The 19,434-nt window shown below is 43.3% G+C and overlaps 1 protein-coding gene across 4 annotated transcripts in view; it reads left to right on the top strand.

Annotated features, from left to right (window-relative positions):
* Window positions 1-19,434, top strand: part of DAPK1 (death associated protein kinase 1) — a 204,719-nt gene that overhangs the window by 65,730 nt on the left and 119,555 nt on the right. The window lies entirely within an intron of this gene.

Genomic DNA, 19,434 nt, shown 5'->3' with positions numbered 1-19,434 from the left:
GCACTAACTCCGGTTACAGATTGAAGGGATTTTCCTTCTGAGCCTCTGGACCTCCAAAGAAGGCTGAATGTTTAATGTTCTCTGTCTAGAAAAGAAGTAAAATGATGAGGAACTAAAATTTGACTTATTGAAACCAGAGGTTTGGGATTGAACCCAGACCTACCATTTTAAATATACTGTTCTTTTTCCCTTTTTCCTCTCTTTATCTTCCTGTTTCCACTGCTGCTATTATTTGTGTTACTGCTACTTGCTAGTCCTATTTGTACATGAACACTTATCTTTACCATATGGCAAGCACTGTGCTAAGCTCTTTACATGTGTAATCTCATTTCATTCTTCCAAGAACCCTAAGAGGTGGGCATTATTCTCTCTCTTTTGCCAGTGATGAAACTGAGACCCAGAGAAGGTAAGTACCTTGCCTGAGGTCACACAGCATCTAGTGGCAGTGCTGAGATTTGAACTTCTGTCTCTCTGTCTCAGCATCTCATTAGGAGTTCTTGGAACTGCATCTCAGCTGTCTCATTATAGAGCTGTAGTCAATTATTAAGCCGTTCTTGTTCTTTAAGAAAGTAGAATCTATTTATCTCCAAGATGATATGACTCAACAAGGTAGTGCCTCCAAAAATTGAGGCAATAGGCAATGCCCCAGATGCTCCAATTAAAGAGGAAAAGTAGAGGGAGATACATAGTTATTGGTAAGAACATTTTCTAAATAAATAAGCTCAGACTTATTTAAAGGATCTACCAAAAATAAGGTGAGGAGAATCAATTATGTAAGTAGTGATGACTACAGAACTAGCATAGACCAAACCCGGCTGATTGTGACAAATACTAATACAAAAACAAAATAAAACAAAGCAAAATTGTAGACTGATATTCAGAATAAGAAGAACAAAGATGGGTTGGACACACTGGTTGGGCTTTTGGAAGGATGAAAGGAAAGCAGCAAACACCAGCAAGCTGGTCATCTCAGGCCAACCATGTTTCCATATCTGGACACATCATTGCACTGATGAAACAAATTTTATCACAGCATGCAGGGGGTTTTGGCAGGGCATTGATGATGTCTCTCCTTGCAATCACAATGGAAAGAGTATTAACTGATATCTATACATTTGGGTCCCTGGATGCACAGAAAAATAGCAGGAAATCTCATTAATGAAGGGTCGTTAATGCAGAGAAGTTCCCCAGAATTCATGTTGGCTGGCAGTTCCTCTGAAGATATAGATGGACTGCTTATGAAATCTAGGGTTCCTTCCAAAACAAAATTATTTTGAGATTAAAATATTCTCTTTCTATTGGCAAAGCAAGTGAAGGCAAAGTCATAGGAACGTGGCAGACTTTAGAAATGCTTGGCCTCTCCTCCCGTGGTGGCTGGTGCCAAGTCAATCTGTAGCTGATTATTGTCTCAAATATGTACTCAAATGAGCTGTGTAGCAGGCCATCTGCTGTCTCCTTGACTTAGCTGATAGGCCCTGGAAAAGGGAAATCCTGCCAAAATGCAAATATCCTACTAAACTGATAATATAGGGAGAGGAGATACATGTCTGTGGGGGAATGGGGGTAGGGAAGGGAATGGGGAAGAAATAAGTGACTGTCTTTGCCCCTCCTCTTTGTCTTTCCATCCTCCTGTATTTCTTCCTGTTAGAGAAAGACCAGGTGTGGATCAGGAGACCCTGCTCACAATTGGAGGGGTCAGACTGGAAGTGACCAGGGAATTAGGCAGTTGTGAGGATGCTTTTTGTAGCCTCTTCATTTGAATTCAAGAACTTGTAGCCTCTTGGTTTCCTCTGGTATGCTTGCTGTGCTAGGAGCCCTCATTAGGATTAAGCTTTTCTCAGTGTTAGAGATAGGGCTACCACCTGGATTCCTCAGATTGCCTTCGAATGAGTCTGTGAGCCCCACCCCACCAAACCTCCTCCCTCCATGGCGTCCCTCCCAAGCATGACTCAAGGTTTCTGAGTTGCTGTGTTGCATGGATTGGCTAGCGATGGTTTCCATGTGCATACAGCTCCATCATTTCCAAATGCTTTCTGTTCAATTTCAGTGCCTTCTAATATTTATAGACACACCAAAAAGGCTGCCACTCTTTAGTTGAAATAGTAACACTAAGGAAAATAAGGCTCCAAGAAGGCTATCCAAGGTCTCATGGCTCAATGAGTAGAAGACCAGAACAGTGATTACAAAGCCGTCACCAGCTCTGCCTCTTTAGGGTGAGTTACTGATGAAAGAAGAGTTGGCTCTACAGGCAGCAGTGAGGAGCAGTGAAGCCACCCAGGCATAAGGCACTGGGGAGCTGCGGGCCTGTGTCCAGCTGGAGCGCATGGGGCCATCTGAAGGGGCAGTCGCTAGGCACTGGGCTCTGACTGCCTGCAGGACATGGGCCAATGCTGCCAGCTCTTCCAAATCTTCATGCAACGCCTGGAATTAGAGTTTTAAAATATTGACAGTGGATTTAGTTCTTTTCAAAACACCGTGCCCATTGCTCTGGATCAAACAAACACCATCCCACACAACACTCCAGTTGTGATCAGTGGATTAAAGCAACACTCCTTGGTGAACAAGCCTTCCTTTGATGGTACTTGCTTTTTAAAAGAGTTTTGTTGAAGCAATTTAGCTTCTAATTAATGCAGTTCGTGGGAGAGATGTTCCTTCATGGAGGCATCCATCTTCTTGTGCTTGCTCCGGGATCCCCAGCTTCAAGGAATGTTGGCTAAAGACAGTGGGAAAGTGGGATGCAGTGTGGATGGTGTCACCTTGCAGCCTGGCTGTGCCTCCTCTGTCCTCTCTGCACAAGGTGACAACCCTCCAGGATATGGAAGGGGAAGGCTGTCACATGGACCTTGTGTGATGCACCCAAGTCATTACAAATCATTTTCTAAAAATCCTTGCAAAGTGGGTAATGGATGTCTGAGCCATATGGGGTTGGGGCTGTTGCAAAACAGGTCCACTTTCAAATTGCAGGCCTTGATCATTTCCTCCCTGGGTGGGAAGGGGGAGCTGTCCACAGTAAAGAGCTCAGTTCTTGTCCTTGTGTGGTGGTCTAATGTGATGAGCAGGCTTTATACCAAGAAAGGAATTTTAAAGGAATACAGAATCCAGCTAACTTAGTAAAAGTGATTAAAAAATACTGGAGGTGTTGGGGGAGGCAGATTCTCTTGATAGAGGAAATTCTCCAGGTAATGTATGATTTTTTAATAAGTAGTAACCCTTTGCACTGACCTCAGTGGTTCTCAGCCTTGGCTGCTTGGGGAATCCCTGTGAACTTTACTGGGCCTGTACCTGGGCTCAGCCTCAGAGATTAGGATTTAATTGGTGTGGAGTCTGGTGAGGGCATCTGGACTTTCAGCAGCTCCCCCGCTGACGGTGGGTGAGAATTACTCCTCCAGTGTGTGAGTTTTAGACTTTACAGTGCATCAGAAGTACCCAGGGGCTCGTTAAAATGCAGATTGCTGGGCTTTGTCCTATGGACTGAATCCAGAATTTAAGGGGGAGCCCAGAATCTATTTTTAAATGCTCTATCTCTAGTGAGACTCAGGTGATCATTGGCTTATGTGCTTCATCGCAGGTGCCCATATAGAAATACACAGATGGGTTATTTCATTATTTGAATTAGTAAATATCAGTACTTTAGTGTCCTGCTTTTGACAAGCAGTTGAATGGGAAATCGATTTCCTGAACAGGATGTCAATTTAGGCTCAAAACGTGTGATTACCTAAGTTCTCACTGCAGGAGAATTCAGGCTGATAGGCTGTATTTTTCAGAGGAAGTAGGTGCAGAACTGGATCCCGGCAGTGTCAACGTGGAGCAGCGCCTTTTGGTTAAACCCAGGCTTTCCCTACAAGAGGTCTTCCAGTCCATTAATCTTGTGTTAAGTTTCTTGGCTGGAATGGTGGTTTCTGGAAGTGGTGCCAAACAGCTGTAAATTCAAGGCTGAGAACTATTTGTCCTCTTCCTTTATTTTCAAAACTTCAGAAAACAACTTTTATTAAAATGGTAAATGAAGTTTTTGGTATTATTTTCTGATTAAAGAAATCACTGTAAATGACTACTTCTAGACTTCTGAATGTCATGATTTTATTTCTGGTCTTATTATGTTTGTGTTTCTGAGTCTTAATGAGCTAGAAATGCTTATAAGACAAAAGCAATGTGTGTTCTTTCCTGCATCAGATTCTTTTACACCTTATCTTGAAGTTTGCATAACTGAGTCACTTTCTATTTTTTTTCTTTTATCATTTTTCGATAAGTGAAAAATTTCTGTTAGTTGCAGTCCAAGAAGGAGAACGCACAAACACTGCTGATCAAATATTACCAAAGCTTTTATGGACTCTTGACCTCATTTTCCCTCCCATATGTACACAAGACACACTTCATTCTTGCTCTGTTTACGCCTCTCTGTCTAATAGAAATGTCACTTCTGATTCCAACCTTGCCTAATTATTAACACGGAGAGGTACTGCAAGTTGTCAGCAAAGAAGAGAAAAATTATGTTTAGGGAACTAATTTTATAACATCTTAAAATGGCTTCGATATAAATCTGCCACATGCCTCTTTTTATATCATCAAATACTTTGCTTTACCTTGGAGAAGCTCACCCCCAGGTTGGGACATGAGCTTTCCCATTCTTTTTATTATTTTGTTACACACACACACACAAAAAAAAAAACCAAAACAGCCAGTTGCACCTCTCACAAATAATACACCTAGACTGTCACAGACTACAGTTCTGCCGAGGGAAGGGACAAGCAAGGGACTGCTTGAGGAGTGAAATCTGGCTTCACCCTCACGTGCATTTCTTAGGGAATTCTTTATAGGAAGGAGTCATCATTCATAGCAGTGATTTGGGAGATTTCATTCCAAAGATTGAATTGCCCGTTCAGCTGTTCAAAATGCCTGATAGCCCAGATTTCAAGGACAGCAGAGAGAGGAGAGAAACCATTTGGAAACACACAGTGTGCGGAGTAAGAGTCTCAGAGATTTTCCTTCTTCCCATCTGAAGTGTCATATGCTCAGTTTGCTTCCCTTGCTTACATGTGGAACTGGCCCCTAACCGTGCTGATAAGAGAAGAATAAGAAAGTAAACACCCCCAGGATTTGAGGCTGATATAAAAGTCACTTGGTTTCAGTGAACTCGACTGGAACACGAGCCTTTTGTTTGCTCTTGAAAGTTTAGCACTTGAATTTCAGGTTGGGCTGTTTAGTTCATTAAAGAAAATGTGGATGCCTCATGCCAACGCCTGTTTTCTTTAGGCCTGGAGAATAGAAGGCATTGTGTATTCCGTACACACACACTAAGGAAACAGTGACTTGATTGTACCCTGGGAACAAAAGCCATTACCTGAGGACAAGATGGGAGACCCCAGGCTCCTGCTCACTGTTTCTCTCTGCAGAGTCAGCGTTGCTGGGAACCCTGGAGCAAGTGTCTGCACTGTTGCTGGTGTTTGCCTGTGAAATTGTCATCCATGGACTGGTCTCTCCTAGAGCTTAAAAATGAGGGGAACTTGGCTCTGTGGGGACCTGGCTTCTTGTGAAGAGACCCAGAGCCTAAGCCCCATCCCCCACCCCCAACGCACGCGCGCGCGCACACACACACACACACACACACACACACACACACAAAGACCAGAAGCAAAGCAGGAAGAGATGGAAAAGGGAACGGAGAGGGTTTGGTTCTCTCATTTGATCTGTCTCCTTGCAAACGTTCCAGTGACACAAATTGATGGTTGATTTCCGCGGCTGCCCATCTGTCTGCCAGGAATCCAGCTTCAGCTGACACCATGTAGAGAGCATTTGTACACTTTCCTTGCACAGTGATCTGCGGGCAGTGCATGTGTGCCAATGAGAGGGTTTGGGGCCTTCGTAGTTTTGGGGGACACCCTTGATTATTCTCTCACCGGAAGGTGGTACCCCTGTGTCCTCGGGGATGTGGATATGGGGGTTGGAGGCCTGCCTCTCTCCTTCTGAGGGGCTAAGTGGTTGGCTTTGCTGTTGGCTGGAGCCACCTCTTTGGTTACGGACCCTGGAGTCCCAGGGATCTTCCTTCCAGGGCTTTTGCGTTTATGGATCAGCCAAGGCCAACTTTTAAGTGTTCTTTGTTTATCGTGGAGGATAATGTCATGCTAAGGGCTGGGAATTTAAAAGTCACAAGTAGAAAGACTCGTTTCGGGATTGGAAACTCCCTTCCCTCAGTTGTTCTCTTGAGTTTGGTAAATCTGGACTGATGAATACAGCAGCTAATTATCATAGTAGTAGCAGCAAAAACAAAGCTAGCATTCAATAACCTCTCACACTGCCCCATGCCGTTTATGCATTAACACTTTTAATCCTCATAGTAAGAATCCTTTATTTTTTAAATGAAGCAAATGAAGAGCAAGTACTGAGACTGAGTTGAATGACAATGGCTCCTAAATATATTCTCCTTGTAGTCATGCCGTTATTGATGGGAGCCAGCTTTTCTCAAAATTCAATGTGCTTATGAGTCACCTGAGGATCAGGCAGATTCCAATTCGGTAGGTAATATTGTTTGGATATTTTTTCCCTCCCAGATCTCATGGTGAATTGTAATCCCCCATGTTGGAGGTGGGGCCTGGTGGGAGGTGTTTGGGTCATGACGGTGGATCTCTCATGTCTTGGTGCTGTCCTGGTGATAGTGAGTTTTGGTGAGATCTGGTTGCTTAAAAGTGTGGAGTTTCTCTTCTCACCTTGTTTGTGCTCTCCCCAGGTGAAGTGCCTGCTCCCACTTCACCTTCCACCCAGAGTAAAGGCTCCCTGAGGCCACCCCAGGAGCCAAGCAGATGCCAGTGCCATACTTGTGCATCCTGCAGAATTGTGAGCCAATTAAACTTCTTTTATTTGTAATTTACCCCCATCAGGTATTTCTTTCTTGCATTGCAAGAGCAGACTAATGCTGTAGGTCTGAGTGGGGACTGAGATTCTGCCTTTAAAACACACATCCAGATGAATCCCATGCTGCTGGCCCACAGAACATATTGGGTGATAAGGTTCTAACCTAGAGATTTTCAAGCCTGGCTGAGATTCTGAAACACACAGCTCTCCTCCCACCTTCCAGATGCTCCTGATTCTGAAGACAGGAGTTTTGCTTTTACAAAACACTGAGCAAACTGGGGTCCTAAGAGTATCTGTGATATCTGCAAGGATGGCACCCAGCCTCCTGGGGTCTGGAGCACCTTCCTGCCTCGTAATACCTCTGACTGCATGTTAAGTGGCATCAGGCGCTGAAAGGTGTGCACAAGTGCATGTCTTTCCTTCTCGCTGACATCTGCCAGAGCTGACAACCCACCTTGGAAGCCCAGGGGAACGAGCTTCATTTCCTGCCTTGTAACCTGAGCCTGGTCTTCCTCCAGGCAAGCCCATTGTGCACTGCATATTCTCATAGGAGGCACTAAAAAGCTCTGTCTCTCCTGGATGGAAACCCTGCTCCCTGGAGAGATGGTGACACTGGCTTTCTGTCCTTTGCGCACTGCCCTTTGCACACAGCTGTGTAGTAATACAGCATCCAGAGATGATGGGAGAAGGAGCAGAGAGGGAGGGAAGGGCGAGTTTGGAAGCATGGGGATATGTGGCTCTGAAGGAGGCTTGGTGTGTTTCCAGAGAAGGACAGCACAGCTGAGGGCTTCCCCAACATGCTGTGCTGTGCTGCCTCTTCCTGACCACCAAGGATCAGACTTCTAGAAGAAGAAAGTGGCTCCACCTGCAGTCAGCACTTTATGTCAGGGTCCTGTCGTCTCAGGACTCTGACCTTCTTCTCTGGTTACTTCTACAAAGCTCCAGTACTCCAAGTGTCAGGAATTGAGCAGGCTGGGGAGCCAGTGTCCAGTAATTGACCAAGCTATGAGAAATGGTCTTGTGGGCTTCACTTAATGGCCCTTATCTCTGTAATTCTAATGCAAGCTCACCTTTGATCTTTGGAGTTTTGAAGGTTTCTTTGGAGATATTTTTGTTACTGAATGCTAAGGATTAGTTTGGGCTGCTTGTGACAGAAAAGGTCACATAATAATGACTTAAAGAAAGAGGAGTTTATTTCTATGCCATATAGAAGTAGTCCAGGCTGATACGGCAGCTCTGTGATATCAAAGACTTTGGCTCCTTTTATTATGCCACTCTGCTATCCTAAGCATAAGACTTTGACTTCATGGCCCAAGATGACTGCTCATGTGTTAGCCATCACATTTTCATTCCATGCAGCAAGAAGAAAGAAGAGAGAAGGAAAGCCATGTCCTTTCCCATGAAAGATGTTCTTTGGATATTGGACACAATAATTCTGTTTACATTCTATTGGTCAGAACATAACAACATGGCCACAGCTAGCTAGTTATGTGGCCATAAGGAAGATTAGGAAAAGTAGTCTTTATACCAAATGGCAGATTCTCAGCTAAAAATTGGTAATTCTAGGACCCAAGACACAGTGAAGATCAAATATTGGGATAGACAACTACTGTCTCTGCCGCACCAGGGTCTTAAGGTCATTCAAACCCAGGTAATGTTTGGATTTGGTCCAAACATTTCCAACAGATGCTTCCCTGCCATTTTCTATATATCACAGGAGGTTTGCAGTCATGCTGGATCTCTTAGAAGTGGCAGAGCTGGCTCTTAGAAGTGATATGAATCAACCATGGCTTAATAATTTAATTAATTACAGCTGGCATGGAGTGCAAATATAAGAAGAAAACTGCTGGCAGTCATCTAAGTTTAAAGGTAGAAGGTGGCCAGGCATGGAGGCTCTTGCCTGTAATCCCAGCACTTTGGGAGGCCAAGGTGGGTAAATCACCTGAAGTCAGGAGTTTGAGAGCAGCCTGGCCAACATGGTACAACCCCGTCTCTACAAAAATACAAAGAAAATTAGCTGGGCATGGTGGTGTGCACCTCTAGTCCCAGCTACTCAGGAGGCTGAGGCAGGAGAATCACTTGAACCCAGGAGGTGGAGGTTGCATTGAGCCAAGATTGCACCACTGCACTCCAGCCTGGACAACAAAGCAAGACTCAGTCTCAAGAAAATAAATAAAATAAAATAGAAAATAAAGGTAGAAGGCAAGATGCGTACATTCATAGCCATTCTCTCATTCCAGCCTCAGCTTGCTGGGGATGTGCACGTGTTTGGAGCTAGGCAAAGAGCTTTATAGCAACAACCACAGCAGGAGTAGAAAAATGGGCCTTGCCTCAGCACCAGAAGGAGTGGATGGGTCTGTGTCAGCATTGGCTGCCTGATGGGGTGTGGTGAGGACAACGAACCTTAAGTAGCATGTGGGTTCTGAGATCCCGATTTCAAAAAAACAAAACCTGGAGCTGGAAGTCCCAGGCACGTCACTGTTCCTCCATGGGAGTTACAAAGGAGTAATTTGAGGAGTGGCGTCAATATTATTTAAATGTTGAGAATCAAATCGATTTTGAGAGCTAGTGTAGGGCTGAGTAGAAATTTTCCAAATTTCTTCACAGATGAAGACTTATAAGTGGGCTGAACGTTCTCTCTCCCTCCCAACTTTTTTTGACCTAACAGCCAACACAAAGTGTTCCCTTCAGAAGAGAATGTACGAAGAGTGGTGGAAAATAGGAATGATTTTCTTCAACCTAATCATCCCAAACTAGAACAAAACAACCGTCACATTCTGAGGCATTAAGGAGCTCCCTGGCAAGGGAAATCTAGGGCCAAACAGAAGGTACAGGTAGAATTTTTACCATATGGGGCCCACGACAGACACAGCCACACTTGGGAGGAAGCCTGTGAATGCAGTGAAGTCCTGAAACCCAGGAAGCCAAATCTCACATCCTACAAATGCCTTCCGTGGTTCGGTGTTTGGCTTTTTCTCTAACCAGCTCAGGTTAGCAGTAGTCAGATGTCTCAGCATGATCATCTCTTTAATGTTAGCATTCAGCATTTCAAGCTTGAGTGGACTGTGATGAGCTCATTCTTCATACACACACACACACACACACACACACACACACACACATACATGGGTCAGTTAATGCAAATATGTTTGAGTTTGTGCTAAAGACAAGCTGAACAAATGTTTTCCTGTAGTGAATATGTTACTTCTTCCTCTTTTTTTTTTTTTTTTTGAGATGGAGTCTTGCTCTGTCACCCAGGCTGGAATGCAGTGGCACAATCTCGGCTTACCGCAATCTCCGTCTCCTGGGTTCAAGGAGTTCTCCTGCCTCGGCCTGCCGAGTAGCAGGGACTACAGGTGTGCACCGCCAAGCCCAGCTAATTTTTGTATTATTAGTAGGGATGGGGTTTCACCATGTTGGCCAGGATGGTCTCGATCTCCTGATCTCATGATCCACCTGCCTCGGCCTCCCAAAGTGATGGGATTACAGGTGTGACCCACCGCACTCAGCCGAATGTGTTACTTATCTGTGCTAATAATGATAGGAATGAAAAACAAAGCACAGTGGGCTCCTATGTTTGCTCTTATGTTTTCTACTATCATCTAAATCATGTCTCTTCAGGCAGCATGCTCGCTTCTAGGGATGATTCTGTCTTGTCAAGCGTATTTGTTCTAGAAGGAAGGAAAGCAGGCTTGGGCGACTGGCGAGACTTAGTTGCATTTTGGCCTCCACCACTCACGAACTGTCTGTTAATGATGAATTACTGTGTTTCTCTGGATCTTGGTTTTAATTGTCCTACAGTAGCAATGAGGCTGCCCTCCTTGCAGTATTGCTGTGAGGAGGAGATAAGCTCCAGGGTATGGACATGCAGGATCCAGCCCAGCCCCCAGCAGCCTGCAGCAGCTCAGTAAATAGGCATTTCCTTTCTCTGCCTTGATTGTCCTTTTGTCTTCTTTGAATCAAAACTTTGCTGCCCAGTGTTTAGGGGAAGAGATAATATTATGGTTTATCACTCAAATATGTGAATCTGGAATGGAAGTCAAGGTCAATGAGGGACACCTAAGAAGCTGTGGCTGTACAGCTGTGGTTCCCAAAGCGTGGTTCCTGAACCTGCGTCATTATCATTACCGCCTGGAAACTTGCTAGAAATGCAGATTTTCAGGTTCCACCCCAGACTTACAGAACTGGAAACTTGGGGTTGGGCCCAGCGATCTGTGTTTTAACCAGACTTCAGGTGATTTGAATACACACTAACATTTGAGAGCTACTAGTCTCAACATCCAAGTTATCAGGCCTCCTTGGATCTTCAGCTTCCCTGAGGAACAGTTTAAAATACAAAAGCCAGGGCCCCCTCTGAGAGATACTGATTTAATGAGTCTGGGGTAGACCCCAGGCATGACGATGTTTTAAAAGACTCCACCAGTGATTCCAGTGTGCAACCAGGATTGAAAACTATGCAGCCATCAAAAATGATGAGTTCGTGTCCTTTGTAGGGACATGGATGAATCCAGAAACCATCATTTTCAGCAAACTGACGCAAGAACAGAAAACCAAATACCGCATGTTCTGGCTCATAGGCGGGTGTTGAATAATAAGAACACATAAGTATAGGGAGGGGAGCATCACATGCTGGGTTCTGTTGTTGGGGGGACTAAGGGAGGGACAGCGAAGGGGTGGGGAGGTTGGGGAGAGATAACATGGGGAGAAATGTCAGATATAGGTGATGGGGGGATGGAGGCAGCAAACCACCTTGCCATGTATGTAACCATACAACAATCCTGCATGATCTGCACATGTGCCCCAGAACCTAAAGTACAATAAAAAAGAAAAAGAAAAAAAGAAAAATTCTGCTCTAAAGAATTTCTGTCTTGGTCTCTCCCTTTCCCCTCCCCTACTTCTCCTGTGTTTCTTCTCTTCCTTCATCTACTCTTTAGGGTGGGCATTGGAACTGGAGGAAGAAGAATTCTTTTACAATAGGTGCTCAGAGGAGATGATGGGGATGAGGCGAGAAGCTACCCACAGCCCACAGAACATTTCCATTGCCTTTACCTCATTTCCTGGTGCTCTGATATTTTTTGATGGCAGCCTTCTTGATTTTAAACATTACTCGTGCTCATGTAGAAAGTTTGAAAACAGTAGAAAACTTTGAGGGAGAAAATAGGACTCTCTCATAATCCCATCCCCAAAATATTCCATTAAATGTTCACATTTTGCTGTATTAGCTTCCAGTCCTGCATCTATATATCCTTTTAAATAGAAAATTAGGATCATATGGATGCATGTAGTTGCATAGCTTGCATTTTTAACCAAATATTACATTATGATATGCATGATATATTTTTAATTTCATTTTCAAAGCTGGCATCAGATTGCACCATGTGGATTTATCATAATTAGCTCAGCCGTTTTCCTCTGGTGAATGTCATTCATTTCTTCCATGATGGGTACAAATATCCTTGTAAAGCAATCTTTGATTGCTTTTCTGATTATTTCCTTACTATAGATTCCTAGAAGTAGATTCACTGAGCCAAAAGTTATAAACATTTTAAAGGTTACATGGCGCTAAATTTGTTTCCAGAAGGGTTGTGTTGTCTTTACTCCCACTCTGAATAAGACAGTGCTTGTTTCCTTGGACCTTTGCTAAAGTTGGCTATTACCTTAAAATACAAAACTAAACCAAAACCAGAAAATAACCCCATTTGTCGCTTTGCAGAGCCAAGTGTTTGTACCCTTGAGCTCTAGCAGCTCTCTGGGAATGTGGTCACAGATTCCTACACCCATGTGTCTTCATCTTCCTTTTACTCATCTTTCCAGAGTCATGTTTATCTTTCAATGGCTGACAGCTTTAGTTTGGGGATTTTCGTCTTATCTTGGGATTTGAGACCATCTGGGCTTCTCAGCTCTGCTCTTGCAGCTCCATCTTTATTGTATCTGGGCTTCATCTCTAATGCTTTTGTACCATTTAACCTCTTTGTGCTATGCACACCAGCACAGACCAGTGTGGCGTTTAGGATGACACCCTCAAAAGGCCCTTAATAAAAGCTCTGGGATATTGCAGCAAAAGGTACACATAGCATTGCAAAGTTAAATTATTCAAGTTCACCAAAGTATATGGAATCTATTTTGAGGTGACCCTGCACCCCCTCCTCACCAATACACACATTTCCCCCCCATACACACATACTCCAGTGCACTTCCTCAGTGCATCACAAAGGGAAGTCTTTAAGGACCTCTGACTAAAATAATCACAGAATCCATCTTCTTGGACCTCCTTGATAAATGATATTTGATGGAAGCAGTGAATGACTTGTTGCATACTTTCCTTGCAAACTGCGTGTGCATTACTTAGATAGAGGAAATGGTAAAGCACATTTCCACCCTTTCATTTAACATCTTGTACTCATCCTAGCTAGTCACGGTGGTGAAGCCATGCAGGTGAATAACTTCAGCTTTGGGACCCTCCTGGAAGAAGCTCTGTGCTGGAAAGGTGGTGGTGAGGTGGTGGATCCCCCATAGATTTAAAGCTGCTTCTGGCACCTTTACACCCTAGTTGCTCTACTTTGGGGATAACAGCAGAGGTACCCACAACTAAGCATCACTAGGAAGGTAGAAAAGCTGGGAGGGACAAGAGCAGAAAGAAGAATTGAAATCTTCTATTCTGGGGTCAAGGCCACAGATTTACACATTCTCTTGTATTATTTCAAAACAATTCTTCTATTTCTGTTTTTCAATTCAGGGAAATCGGCTGCAGGAATGAATGTTCACTTTACTTTTATCCCAAAGGTTCCTGGACACATTTTGTCCCATTCATCCGTCCTTCCATCCTGCCATCCATTCTTCCGTCCATCCATTCATTCCTCCAATAAAAATGTATTGAGTGTATTATCCAACTTACTACTTGGAAGTGTAGCCACTTGTGGATCAAGGTTTTCTAAAGCCTAGCAGTGATGTGTAACACAGGAGTGTGTGTTAAATATCTGGACGCCCACATGGTGGCTTGGTGGGCATTCACTGGTATATAGAGAATGCTGTTTTCATTGAAACTAGATTGCATGAAAAACAGAGAATCATGCCATTATATGAGACCTGGTTATTTAATGGCAGCGGTATAGCAGATAAAGCAGTGGAGAAGGCAGGCAGGGAAAATCTTTAACGCAGGTTAGAGAACTTTACAGTCATTGATGAAACTGCCCCTGTGTGCTCTTTCTTCCTGATATTTCCTTTCAGTTCCTATTTTAAAAAATGTATAAATAAAAAGGATTTTCATTATGGTTAGCTCATTTTGGGGATGTGGCTGGATAGTGACACCCAAACATATCCCCCTCCTAATCCCTGGGACCTGTGAATAGTTACCTTCTATGGTAAAAGGGACTTTCCAGAAATGACAAGAAACTGACGTGGGGACAGTTCTCAATGCAAAGCAATCTCAAATATTTTGTCCTAATAAATATATTTTTACTTTTTAGACAAGATGCTCTAGTTTTGTGTTTGGAAAATACCATCCCCATAGCACATGACACAGAAATGAATTCTACTCTTTGTCTCTTTATCTTTGGAGGAATTTCTTGCTTCACAGTTGAGTTCATTGGATATTGGGCACTTACTGGATACTGGATACACAGCTATCATAAGACTGACTACAAAGATGAATACCTGCTCCTACTCTGTATGACTTCATCACCTGCTCTAAGGCTCCCATCACTTTGGCCTTACGTGATGTCCCAATAGAGATTAGATTGACCCTGTAAAGAAGACACATACGGCTCTCCCATGTAGCACCAAGCAGTTAAGCTTCTAAAGAGGTTTTCTGAAGTTTTAAGGAGAAGCAGTGCTCCAAGTATGGGTCTGTCAGCATATGGGGACACTTAGTGTGCATATTTGATCATTATTTTAGTGTGTGCCCTCTGTACAACTTGACATTGACACTACCGTGATATGTAAATAACATGGAATTCCATGGGACCAGTAAACCCTCCCTGGCTCAGCTACAGAGTTAGCAGAATGAATGCGTGACCCAGTTAGATAGCTATCTTGTAACTTAACTGAGTTGTTTCTCTCCACTTGCTTTCAGTCTCCTTAACCACTTTCAAAATCATCATGTAAAAGTCTGTTGCACACTGTTTTCCTAGTTGTTCAGACTAGCCTTCAAATGTCCATAGCTTCAGGAGACGCACGGACACCTCTATTCCCTCCAACTGCATAGTCGTGCTTTTGTTTTCATTTCCCCTTCTGAGGGGAGGAGCGGGGACTAGCAATGAATGGCACCTGGCTGGGGGTTACTCTTGAACATCCTGATATTAAGTAAATAGGCAAATAAAGTCTCTTTGTAGGCAAATAAACTCTGGTTTGCCTGAGTATAAGCCATGATGTTGGACTCAAGCTGTAACTTTAAAACAACAACAACAACAAAAATCTTAGATAATTTCACTTACAACAATATCCTGAAATCAGAATGGATTTCAAATTGCATCGCTATTACCAATAATTAGAGGATATGGTTCCAGAGCCTGTGGTTTTGGAGGCTTTGAAGCTCATTTCAGCTGTTTGTGTGAGTTGTAGCTCGGTTGGGTTGTAAATTAGAATCTGATTCTTCCCCGTAACTACCCTAGTTCCCTTCTGGTCCTGTGGAAGATAAGCCGTTCTGGGTCAAAAGCAATGTGCTCACATGACCAGCCTACAAAACAGAGTCAGCCTTAAAATCTCCAGGACTGAACTGATTTGGAAACTTGGAGAAACTTTGTTCTACAGGAAGATGTCTGCCGCCAGGGAACAAACCAGCAATTCATCTTGTGCCTTTCATCTGGAGTAGATCATGTGCCCTGAGGTCATATGTATTTTTCAACATTTATTTCCACTCATTTTCTTTAATTTGAGACTCTTGGGATTAATGTAATAAGACATTTTAACTGAAACTTAATTTGAACAGGGCCTCATATACAGAGTTTGGTACTCTACAAAAAATAACCAAATTTTAAAAAAGAAAACAAATCCAGGAGGCCTTCAAAGCTATATCACTCAAAATGATCAACTTTATGTTTTTAACAAAGATTTATTTTGTACGCTGCTGGAATGTGGCCCTGTACCAAGTACAGCCTTCTCCTCTGGCTCCTTTTTTAATGAGCTGGAGTAGCTGGTGTGATCTGAAATGGGTATACATAAAACAATTCTGAAAGAGTTGCTAGAATCTTGGCTGTTTTTTTATTGTACCAAGTGGTGAAAGCAAAGTGGAGTTGGAGGTGAAATGAGTTATTATAAAAGGCTAGGTGTGTCATGAAAAAGCCAGCAGAGAAACAGTGATCATTAGAGTCTCTGGTACTGAAGCGTCTAGCTTTGTTGGGGCTTGGTAATGATTGACATTGAGTGAGAGTCTTCCCTGCTCTGCAGTACAGTGCTCAAGACCTAAAACATGTGGTCAGGAGCAGCTGGCAAGTTTGTTGAGACTGACACGCCTCCTCAGTTGTTTCTGCTATGTTTACTGATGGCCCTGAAGTGTTTCTCCTTACTATGGTCATGCCTTGCCAATTATCCTCTCTCTTTTTTTTTTTTAAATTTGAGATGGAGTCTTGCTCTGTCACCCAGGCTGGAGTGCAGTGGCGCCATCTCGACTCACTGCAAACTCCGCCTCCCAGGTTCAAGCAGTTCTCTGCCTCAGCCTCCCGAGTAGCTGGGATTACAGGTGCCCACCACCACGCCTAGCTAATTTTTGTATTTTTAGTAGAGCTGGGGTTTCACCATCCCGGCCAGGCTGGTCTTGAACTTCTGACCTCGTGATCCATCCCCCTTGACCTCCCAAAGTCCTGGGATTACAGGTGTGAGCCACTGCGCCTGGCAGTTCTCTCAACTTTTAATGGAGTCACTGACCATAAAAGACCTTGAGATATTGGGTGATTGGAACCATAGCAGCAGCAGCTGCTGCATGGTAAGTTGAGCCCCCAAATTCCTTCATTTTCTGTCAAGAGGCGGTTGATCTTGGCGATCTTGGAATTTGTCTTCTCCAGGTCAAGGGTGTTTGCAGTTGGCTACTTTAAAAATGGCATTCCATTTTTCTTTCTGTTATTTAATAGGCTGAAGGAAATAAACAAAGAAATGGTAAACAAGGAGAAAGACTCTTAGGTTGTAATTCACAGCCAGGTTAGGGAGGAATAATATTTCATTATTACAAATTCCCCCTTTATTATGATATTAGAGAAAAATCCTCTCCCATCATACTATGCCTGGCACATAAGTGTTCAAGGAATGCTCATTGAGTGGGTTAATAAATCAATGAATGTAAGTAGCACTCACTGGGAATGCAGGAAGAGACCCCAGTTGTTCCTCAGAATATTTAAACTTGCCACTAGGCAGGAGCATTAAGCACTCTACGCGTAAATGCCTACAGCAAATGTAACGAGTCCCAAGTGATGGGCTTGTTAATTCTTACAACCTTGACAAGCAAGGGGAAATAATGATCAGTACTGAGATCACTTGAAAGTGGAGAAGAAATGAATCAGCCCCAAGTTTAAGAAATGTGATGCACAAAGGAAGAGCAGACTTCTGTGAGCAATGAGAATCTAAGCTTGCAGCCTTCCCCTTTACCGCCCCCCGTCATAACCTGCACCCCACCTTGGAGTTCCTTGACCTCCTCATTTCCAGTCACCTTCTCCTCCACTGTGTTGCTGTCACTAGAAACTTTACCCAGACCTTCGTTTGCAGGCAGCCATACCCACAGCACCTCCTTCCCGCTGACTCGCCCACCCATTGCATTATGACAACTCTTCAGCCTCATTGGAAACTTTCACTTCACCATGTTTTCTCTATTATTGCCCTTCCTTCTTGAGTCCATCTGGTTGGAGATGGAGGTGAGGGTAACTATGAAGTAATTAAGATCATACAGAAAATCCACTTACTAAGGAGGACCATGCTTTTAAAATCAACTGAATCATAATCTCTATTTTTATTTACTATTGGGGCTGGATATGTTTTTGTGGCCATATTATTAGTATGCTGCATACAGATCTTTTTAAAATTATTTTTTAAAATGAAAGATAACATTGCATGTATTCACGGTGTGTAACGTGATGTTTTGAAGTAGGTATACATTGTGGAATGACTACATTTAACTAATTAACAAATGTATTACCTCACATGGTTATCATTTTTATGGTGAGAATACTTTATATTCATTCTCTTAGCATTTTTTCAAGAATACACTACATTATTAACTATAGTCACCATGTTGGAAAATATCTCCCTTGAACTCATTCCTCTTACCATTTTTTGTGGCCGAATAGTATTTCACTGTGTATATATGCCACGTTTTCATTATTTATTTATTCACTGATGGACACGTAGATTGATTCCATGTCTTGGCTATTGTGAATAGTGCTGCAACAAACCTGGGAGTGCAGATGTCTGTGTGACATACTGATTTCATTTGCTTTGGAGATATACTTACTAGTGGGATTGTTGGGCCATATGGTAGTTCTATTTTTAGTTTTTTGTGAAACCTCCAGATTGTTTTTCCGTTATGGCTGTGCTAATTTGCACTCTCTCCAACAGTGTCTGTACAAGGGTTCTCTTTTCTCCACATCCTCACCAACACTTGTCTTTTGTCTGTTTGATAGTAGCCATTCTAACAAGTGTGAAATGATAGTTCATTGTGATTTTTTTTTTCCTTTTTTTTTGAGATGGAGTTTTACTCTCGTTGCCCAGGCTGGAGTGCAGCAGCGCCATCTTGGCTTACTGTGGTCTTTACCTCCCAGGTTCAAGCGATTCTCCTGGCTCAGCCATCCAAGTGGCTAGGACTATAGTCGCCCGCCACTACACCCTCCTAATTTTTGTATTTGTAGTGGAGACCGGATTTCACCATATTGTCCAGGCTGGCCTTGAACTCCTGACCTCAGGTGACCCACCCACCTCGGCCTCCCAAAGTTCTGGGATTACAAGTGTGAGCCACCATGCCCAGCCATATAGCCTCTTTTGAGAGATGTCTGTTAAGGTCCATTGCCCATTTTTAAATCGGGTTGTTTTCTTGCATTGAAGTTGAGTACCATGTATATATTTTGACTATTAACTACTTAACAGATGTATAGTGGTTTTTTTTTTTTTTTGAGATGGCGTTTCGCTGTTGTTACCCAGACTGGAGTGCAATGGCACGATCTCGGCTCACCGCAACCTCCACCTTCTGGGTTCAAGCAATTCTCCTGCCTCAGCCTCCCGAGTAGCTGGGACTACAGGCGCGCACCACCATGCCCAGCTAATTTTTGTATTTTTAGTAGAGACAGGGTTTCACTATGTTGACCAGGATGGTCTAGATCTCTTGACCTCGTGATCCACCCACCTCAGCCTCCCAAAGTGCTGGGATTATAGGTGTGAGCCACCGTGCCCGGCCGATGTATAGTTTTAAAATACTTTTTCCCATTCGGCAGGTGGTCTATTCACTCTGTTGACTGTTTCCTTTCCTACACAGAAGCATTTTCGTTCGAGGTAATTTTGTCTATTTTTGTTTTTGTTGCCTGTGCTTTTGGGGCCATATCCAAAAAAGTCATTTCCCAGATCATAGAAGTCTTGATGTTTGCCCTTTTGGAGCCATATGCTCATTTGCATGAA

The sequence above is a fragment of the Callithrix jacchus genome, chromosome 1 (assembly GCF_049354715.1).
Source record: "Callithrix jacchus isolate 240 chromosome 1, calJac240_pri, whole genome shotgun sequence".
NCBI lineage: Eukaryota > Metazoa > Chordata > Mammalia > Primates > Cebidae > Callithrix > Callithrix jacchus.
The sequence above is the reverse complement of the archived record's forward strand: the minus strand, read 5'-3'. Positions and strand labels throughout refer to the sequence as shown.